Source organism: Haliaeetus albicilla, chromosome 9 (genome assembly GCF_947461875.1).
Source record: "Haliaeetus albicilla chromosome 9, bHalAlb1.1, whole genome shotgun sequence".
NCBI lineage: Eukaryota > Metazoa > Chordata > Aves > Accipitriformes > Accipitridae > Haliaeetus > Haliaeetus albicilla.
This window is the reverse complement of record NC_091491.1, coordinates 29,232,020-29,245,278: the sequence shown is the minus strand read 5'-3', so window position 1 is coordinate 29,245,278 and position 13,259 is coordinate 29,232,020. Positions and strand designations below refer to the sequence as shown.

At 43.4% G+C, this 13,259-nt stretch overlaps 1 long non-coding RNA gene across 2 annotated transcripts in view; it reads left to right on the top strand.

The window, feature by feature from the left end:
* Positions 1 to 13,259, top strand: part of LOC138686689 (uncharacterized) — a 31,972-nt gene that overhangs the window by 15,991 nt on the left and 2,722 nt on the right. For both annotated transcript variants that reach the window (XR_011325981.1, XR_011325980.1), the window contains exon 2: positions 11,146 to 11,200. This is a non-coding gene — a long non-coding RNA (uncharacterized lncRNA). The remainder of the gene's footprint in view (positions 1 to 11,145; positions 11,201 to 13,259) is intronic.

The following is a 13,259-nucleotide window of genomic DNA, read 5'->3' as shown; positions in this document are numbered from 1 at the left end:
TAGTGCTTGACTTATTCTTGACTTAGCAAGATCAAACCTTTACAAATGAAACATGAAGTGCATCACCCACAAGTGAACCGGCTGTGTGACCTGCACAGGAGTTTGTACTCACTTCACACATGGCTGGTAATCGCCTGCTTCATTTTTGCCAGTGTGCCTGAAGTGTCCTGGATATAAACTGGCTCAGCTGGTGGATGACTGAGGACACCTCTGATGTGCCCTAGAAGGGCAGCCAGGAGGCAGTCCTCTTTGGGGCAGGACATTCATTTATGTACCCATGGCAAGGGGTGCTTCCACGCATGGAAGTGGGGGTAGCTCTAGCATCTCTCTCCCACATCACAAGTACTCCTGCAGATGAGTACTGCCCTCAGCCTTCCCTGCCCCCACTGTGAGACAGCTCCTGTCCAAGTAGATCTGGCAGATTTCTGGAAGGTGAGAAAATATTTCCATTTTTACCTTAACTATCCTGAAATTTCAAGGTGTTGAGGTGTCATAGTTGTCCAGGGAGCTGAAAAAGACTCTAATCCATATTCTCTACATCCACTAACTAAAAGATGGAGCAGTACTGTACTCAAAGACTCCAGCTAAAATTGTACCAGCAATATGTTTGAAAGCAGATAACATTGCTCCTGCAGAGGCCAACAGGAGGTAGTGGACAAGCACCCTAATCAGCTTCTGAACATGGGGCTCACTATTCAGTGTCCATACTTTTCTAATGGCTTTTGGAAGTGAACTTTCATGGTTGATCACAGTTTTTGTAACCTGCTCTCCCTCTGCTGTCTTCTTGCCTGTTCCCGTATCAGCATAGATGTTCTGACAGCTCAGAGACTAGTGTTTTATTTCTGTCATTCCAGTTGTTCTCATGTGTTGTTAGATCAAGATGGTTGTCTCTTTTCCTTCATTGACTCTGCTATAATGTAAGAGCAGCACTGACAGAAGGCTATTACCTCACCTACAAGTATTTATCAGCAAAATTCTCACTTACCCCAAAAGCAGAGTAACTCTATCTATGCTATTCGTGGATGTCTCCACTGTAGTGAGAACAGGGTTCTCTTTCACTGTGAAAGCCACAGATCACAGCATGTGCCCTAGGACAAATGCCCCGGAGTAATTCTCTTTTTAAGTACAGATCTCAAAAGGACATTTGCATCGCACTGCACAGGCTTTCTCCAGGATTTTGATGATTTCGGGCCAGAGAGTCCCATTTTTGGTGGAAATTTTCTTTGGAGAGGGACTCCAAGTAACACTTGTGCTGTGCAGAGGAAGCATTACCCCAGCTCTGCAGCAGATCAGGTTTGCTGTGAGCATGGGTAAGATCAGCTCAGTCCCATCTCCAGACACCCAGCACCCATGAGATCCAAACCCAAAGCAGAATGCAAGTCTCCTGACCTTAGATACCTTTGGCTGACAAAATAAACATGAATCCATTCTGATTTCTTCACTGGTCTCCTGCTCCTGTCAGACTTGAGACTGAAGCTGCAGGAGCAAATGCACCACGTCCGCCAGAGGCTATGTTGCATTGATACTGACTTCTAACTTAAAAAAATCTGTTTCACTCCCATAAGGTGTAACTGCTATTTACCCCCTCTTTTTCAGTTTCTTTATGGGCTTTGGAGTAGGGGAAGAACTTGCTGTAGGAAGAATAATGGAAGAAAAACATCCACTCTTTTCCTTTGATTTACTTTGTCTTGCAGGAAATAAATGACAGGCTGCAGCTGTCAAATAGGAAGGGGCAGTGTATATTTATCATGTGTAGTCGCCCTTTGAAAAGTGTCTGCCCTAGCTCATGCTACTCATGTAAAGTCACAAAATCCATGTCTTGGTTTTACCTCCTTGTTTCTTCCCCCTGAGGGAAAACAACCTTGTAAATTCTTGTGGCTCTTTGTCGGTGGGGGGTGTGGGGAGTGGTATTGAATTCCCTGGTGGCATAGCAGCTTTTCAGACTTCCCTTGTCCTCAGCGGACGGTGGGTCTGTGCACTGTCTAGTGCCAGGACCTGACAACTGCAGCATGCCTGTTCTTTGACTGGATAAGTTCACCTGAATATTTAATTACAGTATTTCATAGCACATTTAGACGAGCCTAAGCAGGTACAACTCCTTTGGCTCTATGGGGTAGGTGTCTTGCTTTGGATCCAAGCTTGGCTGTTCATTTTTAAACATTATTAGAATTCAGATGAAATTGCTTCCAGCTGCTTTCACAAAGCCCAAATACTGCCAGGGTCCCACATGATGTCCCTTTTCTGCCAGACTGTGGCCTCCTATAGAGAGTTCTTCAAAGACCAGTTTCAACAAAACCAAATTATTTTGGAATATAATTGCCTCTCACCCCCTTAAATTTCATTGTGCTCCGAAGAGTTTCCTGTAAATAGATCCCATTCTTTAGAGGAGCCACGCTATTCTGCAGTGCTGATGGAAGCCAGCCCTCGCCAGGCTCTGCTCCATTAGCAATTCTTGGACAGGCAGTGCTTAAGTAGCTTGTTATGTGATAAAACGTCACATTTCTTCTCCCCACCACCACTTGTGCTGATATTCAGCTCCTGCAGGAAACCATATGGCTTCCAGAAGCCTACCCACATACCTGTACATGCCTACGCAGTCCATGAGTCACATTTACTGTTTGGATGCCCCCTGAGTCATGCTGAAAATCTGTGAAATTTCCACGTCTATTTTCCATGCAATCTCTTAAGAACTTTAGACAGTTATGCATAACCACTTGCATATGTATGTTTTTTCCTATTCTGCTTTTAGTCTCATAGGCGGTAAAGCAATGGCACTTATTTTGAAGAAAATCGAATCTAGGCGGTTGCAGAGCACTGACTGCAGCTGTCTCAGGCTATGGGATCCAACTGGTAAAGCGAGAGCCTTTTGAAAGCAGGGCTTTAGGAGCAAAGTCCAACACACAAAACCATGAACGTGGCCGGTTGCTTTAGCCCTTTCTTGCCGCTCTGGCAGAGCGATACCTGCTCACTGACCCTTGCTTGGTGGGTTTGTGTGTCCAAAGGTAGCTGCTGCGCTGCCGTCAGTGGGGTGGGGCACCCCGCAGCCTTTGCCGCTGCTTCGCTGCGCTAAGGCCTGGTACGGATGGAGCACGTTCAGATCGCTCCAGCACGTCCTGCGGACCGACCCAGGCTGGCAGGGATCGGGACAGATGTCTGTCTTCATGCTGTCAGCTCCTCAGCTGCGTGGACTGCAGCCTCAGACAAGTCTGTCTGCCCTTTATCAGTTTCATTACATGGTAATTTTGCCTCCTCAGCACAGTGCAGGCAATGTGTAAACTTTGCCAGTTGCGTTTTGCTGATGAAAGTAGAGAAAAGGTATCTCTTCCATCTTCCTCTACAAAGGGCCAGCACTGAAGATGCATTATAGCCTGAATTAAGAACAGCAGCCCTGAGGTTTGCTGCAGCAGTTATGAATGATGCAACCAGCCTGCCAGAAACAGAGCTATTTTTGCAGCTGTACCCCAAATGCTAGCAGTGTTAGGTGTTAAGCAGAAAAATCTCACAACCAATCTAAGGGGAAGGAATGTGTAGATACACTGTTCTGCTGTGGAGCATGCGAGTTGGCTGTTTACATTAAAAACATCTATGTCCCCTCATAAGTGTTCCCCAACCTAATGATAATTCTGTGGCCTTAAAGAGCCAGAAAAAGTGTCAGAGGCTGTATGTGAGCATTTTGTATAGCTGGAAGAAGCAATGTGAGATTGTAGAGAACTTCTTGCTGTAATTTAGCATAGTAAAATTGCCAGAAAAATTCATTAGGGCAAACAATCTAGCTGCCTCCCCCACTGTGAGAGAATATGTTACTTTACTTATCTGCCCAAAAGTGTTGCTCAGTGGAGGCAGAGACTTTTCTAGTGTTACTGTACTGTTGTGAAGTGTGTCTGACCTGGAAAGCTGTAAATGGGCACACAAAACCATTGCTAATTTAGACCCCTCCCACCCTCCATTCAGATTGGTACTGTTTAAAAAAAGTCACTCTGTGGAATTAAAAGAAAAACCAACCCAAACCCACATATTTTGAAAGAGTGTGCTAGTAAACCTGAATAACTTGCTATATAGTATTTAGTCAAGCAATATTGATAATTGGTAGTGACTGAAAGGGCTTAGAGTCTGATGGCTGCTCTGGAATAAGTTTGTTTCGGCCTGTTTCCCAGAGGGCAGGTGTAATGAGGGTAGGCAGTTTTGGTATTTCTTATCAGCAGTCTTATCTGAGATGCTATAGAGGAAATACTTGCATCCTTCCATAGCAATGTTCAGGTGCTTTGTACAAGAACTTGAAGAAAGCTTTCCTTTGGCTGCCTGCACAGCATCTGTCCTGGGAGATCACTGAGTTTGGGAATGGCAATACAGATCGCTTCAAAAACTTTAATGGCATTTTTATTATTTCAGTGAGCTGCAAGGTGTACTACATGCAGATAGGACAGGAGAGTAGAGAGTTAAAGGATCATGGGTGCATGAGGTGACAGGAGAGCTTCAAGAGAAAGCTTCGTGGAAGGCTGCTTTGACACAGAGGGTTCAGGGGTGCTGGTGTGCTGAACCCCTGATACAGCACTGCCAGGGGAACCATTCTGCCTGCAAATGGTACATCACCACCGGATAGACAGCTTCTTGAAGTACTGGCAATAACATGCTAGCTAATGAGAAGAGTAATAAGAAGTTGAAGTGTAAATAGAGATGAAATATCCTATCTGCATGTATGCTTTTGCACAAGCAACAGAAATTAGCTGAGTGGTTGCTTTTATGGAGAGTTATTCCATAAGTGCTGCTGGAGGGATCGGTGTAACAGATCTGAGCCCATGTAATGTAGCTCCTTAGTAAGAAGAAAGTTTACAGGTTGTTTCTAGCAGGGTCTGTGATCGCTTACAGCACAATAAATGCTGTGGTGGAGTACCTGTGTCCCAGGAAGCCTTCTGGCAGTCCCTGAGGAGCCTTGCTGCCCCGTCAGCCGTGGGGGCAGCTCTCTGTAAAGAGAGCGGATTGCATTTTACCAGACCGTCCCCTCCCCAGCACTGGGGCTGTAACTGTTCCTGAAGGGCATTTCTGAAGCTGTCTCTGGTTCATGCTGAGAGAGCTTAAGTGATCTCAGCTGTTCAAGGGGACTTGGTCCCCAGCTGAGTGTCCCAATAACTCCCAGAGAAAGGTGGTGTGCCCCTGTGGCTTTTCGAGGTGAAGAGGCCAGCAGGAGCAGCAAGCCTGGTACATGTGTGATAAGGCTGGGCACCCCACATCCCTGCTACTCCACCAACACCAACTAGCAGGGACTCTTGTTTTGCACTTCCCACACGCCACCTCATCTTTCCTTCTAGCTGAGTAGTTTTCCTCAAATTGTCTGTGGATCTCTGTAGGATGGGCTGCTTTTAAGGACATTGTAAAGGTGAACCAAGAAATTAAGCCTGTTTAACAAGTCTAGAAGTGACTCCCCAGCTCTGCACAGACTTTGAAAAGCTTTTTGGGGTCTGTAAAATGAAAACTTGTGTTCTGCTTTCAATATATACCACTGCTGAAACTGCTGTAGTACCAGGCTGATGATTTCATTCTGACTGTGGTGATTGTGGGGTGATTTCCCTGGCTTTAACAGTGACACTGTTGTGAGAGATTGGACTCCGGCTGCCTGGGCTGGCAGTCTGCTTTCCATTGCAGGCACCAGCAATGAAATGAAGTTGGTCCATGTGTGGGCTGTTAAAATCTGCAGGGTATTGGGAGGAGTTTTATATGTTTTCCACATTTTCAAAAGTACTTTCCATCCATCCAAAGAGTTTACAGAAATAACTTGCCGCAAAAATATAAAAAGCAGCAAGTGTTTGTATTGTGTGGAAATATTAATTTAAACGTACTGGGGCTAGACCACATAGTTTACTTACTAGCACTTACTGCATGGGTAGTGAAATTTCTGAAGCACCATGAGTCAATAAGGGCTGAAAGTCAGCAGAGTCTCCTTCAGTCCCCTCACTGGTATGACTGCGGCCAGCAAGATGCCGTGGAGCAGCATGGAGAGCACAGTGCAATGTGTGCTGGGGCACCGTGGGGCAGGGCAGGAGCAGAATCAAACGCTTCCTGACTAACTGCAGAAACTCAAATGAAGTCCACATAAGGAATCAAGCAAGTGAGATCTGATGGGGCTGCTTTATTCTTGTGCAATGACCCTTTGATGCTTTCAGTTCTGAGGGCCTATATAAAAAACAGACACAATGGGTATCTAGCAGCTAATTCCAGCCACAGATAGAAATTAGCACACTTCAGTTGCTAAGTCCTTGAAGGTATGACCTGTTTCTGATATAAATATGAGCATGTGGCTCACTGAGCAGGGACTACCCACAAAATTATCATTTCTAGTTACATTAAGCCAAAGCAGAGAAAAATGAGAGCTGCAGAGGCAAAGATGCGTCAAATTCACTGGAACTACACCAAAGATGTACCCTGCATAAATTGCCTTAACAAACAATAATGAACACAGCCAGCATGTTTCATCATATTATATCGTTAAAGAGAATAGAAACAGAGTTAGTTAATCCTATCTGAATTGTAATGTAATGCCATAAATAATGATATAGTTTTCTTTCTTTGGACTACTGGTTTTGTTTTAAATGATGGAACATCTTCAGAGAGTCTAAATTAACTGTTTGCAATGAAACTGGATGCTTTCTCCAGCATGTGAGGGAATCATAATCAAATGAGATTTTAATTAATAATTGAGTAAATCCTCAGTGAGTTTGAGGCATGCTGTACATCTGCATGATGCCAGGAGATCTATGAGAATACTGAGCTGTTTCTGGTTGGGAAAGTAAGTAGAAGTCCTTGAATTCAAACCAATGATGGTGGGCTGAGCTGTTCTCTTGAGTATACCCTTAGTGCACAGGCCTGGAAGTTCATAGCAATCCTAGAGCAGAAGTGTAAATTCAGTGCAGCTTTGATGAGAGGAGTACCACTCTTCCTCACTAGCTGATTTTTGTCCCTTCCTTGATATGTCTAAATATAAAGCAGTAAAAAAAACCCCAAACTAGCAGAGGTTTTAGTCTATCCCTGCCCCCCCCCCGTTCACCTTACAGTAGAGGAGCATATCTAGTGTTTTACCATGCTAGAGATGTCCTCAGCTATCAGAATAGTCCTCAGGACTCCTGCCTTTCAGCAGCTCGTTATCTTGAAGCTGCTGTACCTTACAACACTGTCCAGACCACCTACCAGAGGACCCCAGAAATGTCAAGAATGAAGGCACAAGAGAAACTGTGTGAGAGAGACAATTTACTGGAATAAAACAAAACCAAAATCTACATCTTTGCACACTGCTTCCCCTTAATATAGAGCAATTTCAAGGCAGATGCAGCCCAAATCTGGCTGTGAAATTTACTTTTCTATTTAAAGACACAGTGTAGTCTGAGTATGCAAGGTGAAAGGCACCCAGACTCTAGAACCTGGCATTCAAAGAACACTGTGTGGACTTTGAACACAGTAAAATATTGCTTTCTGTCTACTGCGATGTGTGGCTTCATCAAGTCCTACCTTGAAACCAGCTCAGTGACTCGTCTGTGCTCTTCTAGTTAGGAAGCAGGTCCCAGCCTCACTGCTCTTGTCCCAGGAAGCTTTCTGCTTTCTGGGGGAACCTTGTTCTTTTTCCTCAATAGCCTGGCTGACCTGAGGGTATCCTCTGAGGCTCTCCACTCTGGTCATCATCCCAGAAGCCCTCCTCTGCCTTCTTCAAGTGCAAATTCACCTTCGTTGAACACAGATGGTCATGGTTATATATTACTCTAGGTGAGGTCTCACAAGTGTTTTGTACAGGGCCATTAGGATAACCCTACCTGCTGAAAATGTCTCTCCTGAAGCCTGCATCCATCATCTTCCCCTTTCATGGCCGTATTTCAGGGCTCATGCTCATCCTGTGTTGAATACCTGCCTTTCTTGCCTCTTCCTCCTGCCTGGTATGATTTTGATTTCTACACTGTTCAACTTCACAGCATTTATTTTGCTGCAGCTCTTCACATCACCCCGTGCTTCTTCTGTAAGTCCGTCTCTGCAGAGTGTAAAGTATTTACTGATGAAAGAAACAGGAGAATATTTTACCTTTAAGTCCTAGTCCATGTGGTCTCTGCAACCAAAAATAAATAAAGGAACTTCACTGCTTTCAGCATTAAGCAAATACATAAACATAAACCATTCCAGAAAAGGGGCCTGCATATCACGAAGTTAATGTTTTCTTCTGCCACATTTCTAAGCTACCAGGAAAATTGGACGAGAACTGCAAGCATACACCTGTCTTCCAACTTTTCTTCTCCTTATGAGTCAGTCTTGGTATCGGACAAACTAGTTAGTTACTCAATGCGCTCTACTGTTGCAAGAGGGTAGATCTGAGAAGGAATGTAGTACAGCCTCTGGTGATATCACTTTTTACCTTGCAAAACCACAGTCGTGGTTAGTGGAAGATTTCTGCCTCCGCCCGTAATGAAAATCTGAAAATAAAAAAGGTTGATAGATTATTTCCAGAAATGCTGTATTTTGAGGACAAGAAGCAAATGGAAGGAATAGAAGCACTGGAATATCAGTAGTAAATAGCCTTACAGTACTTGTTGTCTCCGACTGTACATGTTTGATTATTGCAGCCAGCTTCCCTGTAGCTTTCTGGAGCATATAGCTAGATACTTGGACCTAGCTGGAAACGTTACCTGTCCATGCAAGCCTTTGCCAACAGCAGCAAAAAAACTTAGGTCAGTGTGTTCAGAAGTAGTTCTGATTCTGAGAGCCTAATATAAGCTCCTTGGGAACTTATCATCAGGAACTGTTAAAATTTCCATTGACCTCAACTTGCAATAGTATTTGATCAGGGAATTGGGCCAAGATAAGTGATATGCAAGCTAGAAAGCTTAGATGAGCTATCTGTTACAGAGGATTTACTGAAAGGACAAACTGCAATCTGCATGTGAATCAGTAACAGGTTCCTTTGGACTCTGACAACCTCTTTTATATTCAGTAAGAGCAGACACAATACCACTAGGATTTAAAGGGTGTTTTATTACAAAACCCACATGAGGGCTCTCTGCAAAGTCCTTTCGTGAAAACAGACCAGGTTTACAAGGACTTTCTGCACCTAAACGCATATCAAAATATAACAGAAAAGCTGTATGGGAGCTCAGCACCACTGAATGCTCACTTCACCTGGAGTGAAGGGTAGGATGCATTAACTGTGGGCAACTTCTGCAGCCCCTAGGTCCTCTTCATCAGTAGATCCCTGCATAGCCGGACACAGTTTTCCAGGTTTCCTCACTGCTCGTCCAGAGTTGCTCCAGCTCTGCAGTTGTTCAGTGAGACACTGGAGGTCTCACCCCTCAGCTTCAGCCACTGGCAGCCTCTCCCTCCTACAATGTAAATTATCCATAAAATTCCAAACAAGATGAAACTTTTCTCGAATTCTGTAGCTGCATTCCTTTTTAACACTGCCCTTTTCCTTCACATAGCTGTGGAACGTACTCACCTTTATCCTCCCAAAGCTTCTACACAAACAAGGAGGGAGAAAAACCCATTAAAGGGAAGGTGTGCCTGATAATTCAATTACCTGCTCACCACCAGAGGTAGCCCCGAGGGCCAACTGAGCATGCTGGCTCCAGTAACTCCTCCTCTCAACTGAACTCTTTGCAGAAAACTTCTACAATCTTGAGCAGCAGGGAGTGAGGAGGGGCAGGAGATGGGAAGCTTGGGACTTGGGTACCCACAGCATAGCGTGTAGCTACTAGCAAGCAAAATGCTACAGATGGAGCTATGGTTTCTGAAGGGCAAACCAGCAGCCTGCTGTCTCTGCTCTTCCTAATAGCTCTCAAATACATACTTTCAATTATCTGGTGAGCTCAAAAGGTAGGTGTTAGCATAGGAAGAGGGAATTTTAAACAAGCTGTCTGTCATCCCAGGAGAAAGAGGGGTTACTTTAAGAGCTCCACATGCTCAGTGTGTTCCTGCAGTGTTTGGAAATACTGTGTTTGGTGTGAATTAGAATGCCTTAATACTTTGCAAGAAAAGTGTTTATTTGGAAAGTGATTCTTAGCTTTTTAAAAGAAGGTACTTTCTGATAAGTATGATTTTGATTCCTATAAAAATCACCGCCAAACACCCTTTCTAGTTTTTCTACTCGCCTGATCTAGCTACGTGTGTCTGTAATCCCAAAATATGAAGACTATTTGTTTCTTCAGGTGCATGTGATGGAAAATATGGTGGCAGCAGACCTATATAGATCTGACCCTTGTGTAAGAGGCGTAAGGCTGGGCACAATCCCATGCTCTCTGCTACAAATACTACATTGTTTGGGTTGGGAAGACAAAGGTATCTTGATGTGATATGCTGTGATGTCATTTTGCTGTGTGCTACTGGATCGCGTGGTTCAGGCACACCACTTTCTGTACTCCAGAGGTGATTAGGCTTGTACAGATGTCTGAGCTGACACTAACACAGTGCAAGAACTCTGGATGAGCTACCTTGGCCAGAGAGCAGCTGCCTGAAAATGAGCACAGAGTGAACAGAGCCATGGCTAGCGGCTCCACTTCAAGGCATGCTGTGGACTGTGCCACAGAAATAAGGAAAAAGCATTAGAGTAAAAGTGGCTTCTGCACTTTCTAGGAGGTGCTACTTTGCATAGCCTGCGTCTGAATCCTACAGTGAGGTTTAATAGCACTTTCTTGTGTTTTGTCTGAATGCTATTTGGGGGGGGATTTGTTATATGTTCATATGAGATGAAGAGTTAAATTTATTTTGAACAGATTGTGTTTTAATTGGGTAACACTTGGTCATAGAAAAATTCCCAAATTAACTTTCTAAACACACCTGCCAGCATTTGATCAGGCAAAATCCAAAGCAACTGCTGCACTCCTCACAGGAAAATACTGCTGGAGAGCATCTAACCTGCTCTTGGAGGGTTTACTGTTTAGGTTGGATTTTCACACAGGCAAACTCATTCCATACAATACACGAACCTCTCTGCTTAATTTGACTGAGAAAGTTAAAATAGGCAGGTTATATAATGATGTTTATCTTTACATCAGGAAGTCAACTAAGAAGCTGTTAAGCTGATATTATATAACACAGCCCTGGTTATAGAAAGTGTGGAGGAAGATGATCTAGGTTGTAATTAATATTGTTTTGTATGGTTTTGTTTTTGATGTTTTGCAGCCTTCCAGAAGGCATTGGAGAATTAGCAGCCAGATTACACTATTCTGTACATCAGGTAAATACATTTAAATAAAACATTCTAAATAATGAAATAGAAGTTGCATACCATTTTCTTATAATGCTCTAGTTCCTGAGGTTGCTAGAATAACAAAACTCACTCTTTTGTAGGATTGCAATCTGTCCCAAACTGAATAGATATACCTTATTACAAGAGCAAAAGAAAGATGAGATGACTTTATACGCATGCCACACAATCCCTAATTGCACAAGACCTCAAAAAACTTCAGGGCACACAAACTGCACAATGATGGGGGGGGGGGGGGAAGTTTTTAAAATTTTTTTTTAGATTTAAAAAAAAGACCAGTTCCTTTTTACTGTCCCTGTAAACAGGAACATGTTCGTCTACTAGTCATACTCAGCTGGACTTTCTAACCCTAAGAATAAAGGCATCCTTGTATTCTGATCAAGATCAAATTAACCTAAGACACGTTTCAGTTATGAGGACAAACACTGGATGTAGAATTCACAAATTAAAAATATGAAGCCTGTATTACTGGGGAAACTGTTTGATTTCAATCTTTCTTATACAGAGAAGACAATCAGAGATGTGTAAGATGATCCCATAAGAATTCTATTGAGTAAGCTTAATTAAATAAGCAGAACTGTGATTTTTAATAAAACTTTGATTTTAACAACTGGAATTAGAGTGGATCCTTCTGTGCGTGATAGGCAGCAACTTATTTTACCCACAAGAACAAAGATGGATAGACAAGAGCAAGCTGGTATTTTGACTGCTAACAGTATATATGACAGGCGCGTGACACAGTAACTGCGCAATATAATGAAAAGAGTAGCTTTAATCTTTAGTAGTCTCATGAAAATTAGCTGTTATGTAGTAGCTCTTGCAGAAAAAAAAAAGACATATACTACTATGCCATGCTTTCATTCAAGCAGAATGCTTCTGTAAGAAGTTGTTTGCATTTCTTATAACCCACAAAATTACAGATGATAAAGAAAAGGCACTCTCCCAAAAAGACAGCTCCTGGGAGGTAAGGCTGTGGCACATGATCCAATCTTATCGGACATCGGAATCCAGATGAGTGGAGGCATAATGAACAAGCTAACTTCATTCAGGCTTCATTCCTTATTAGCCAGGGGAAATCAGGCTTCATTAGCTTCATAGCTTCCCCAGTTAGCTGTGAAGCATTGCACTGAGTTTGCAGGGGGAGAGAAGTGAAAGTTTTTCTGCAGCTGTCAGAGATCCTTTTATGAGTAGCAATTCCCAGTTCTGTATGAAAAAGGGAAATCATCTGCTCTGTGTACTATATGGTGAGTCCTATACTATATGGTGACTTTGGGCATTAAACAGATGACAAACATAAGACAGAAAGGATCAATTTTCTTGTATTAGTAAGCCCAAGATAAAAAACTCTCAAGTTTTACTCACTACTCTTCAACAGGCAGCAATTCTTTTTGCTAAAGTTAATATTATTGATTCTAGCAATATGCCACCTTAGACACCCGTGTCCAACTTGAATATGAATACATGTACCAGTATTTATTGAGTTAGTCTGCCCCGCCTTCTGCTGTAACAGAGTTTGTCTGAGCTTGTTACTATTGCATTTTCTTGGCCATACTGACAACTGTAAACTCTTGCAATGTAGTGATGTCTGCTGTCCTTTTTGTCTTGGTTTTCAAATGGTTGTTGCTGTGTTGATTGGTGTGTTATGTGTGGATCTAGTGGATGTTTCCTGAAAGCTCCTGAGTTCATCATAACTCTCCAGTTACTGTGTGGGGCACCAGCTGCAACACATCTACTTATATTGCCATTTTGAGCAGTCCACATGGTTGTCAACTTGTTCCAGCGGGACTTAAGGGGTCCACCAGGTAGCTGGCATGAAGTCAGACCCCTCTGTGTCATGTTGCCCTGCCTGTGGCCAAAGCGTGACTGCTGCAAGACATGACTGACAGCACTCCTGTTCCCCGCAGTGGGGTGCCAGCTGTACAGGTGATGTTTCTAGAGCAGGGCCGTTTTCAAGGTGGCTTTTGGCAGCTAGCCTGCCTTGAGGAGGTAGGAGCTGGTGTACGATCAGGTACAAATCCCTGGCAGGGGT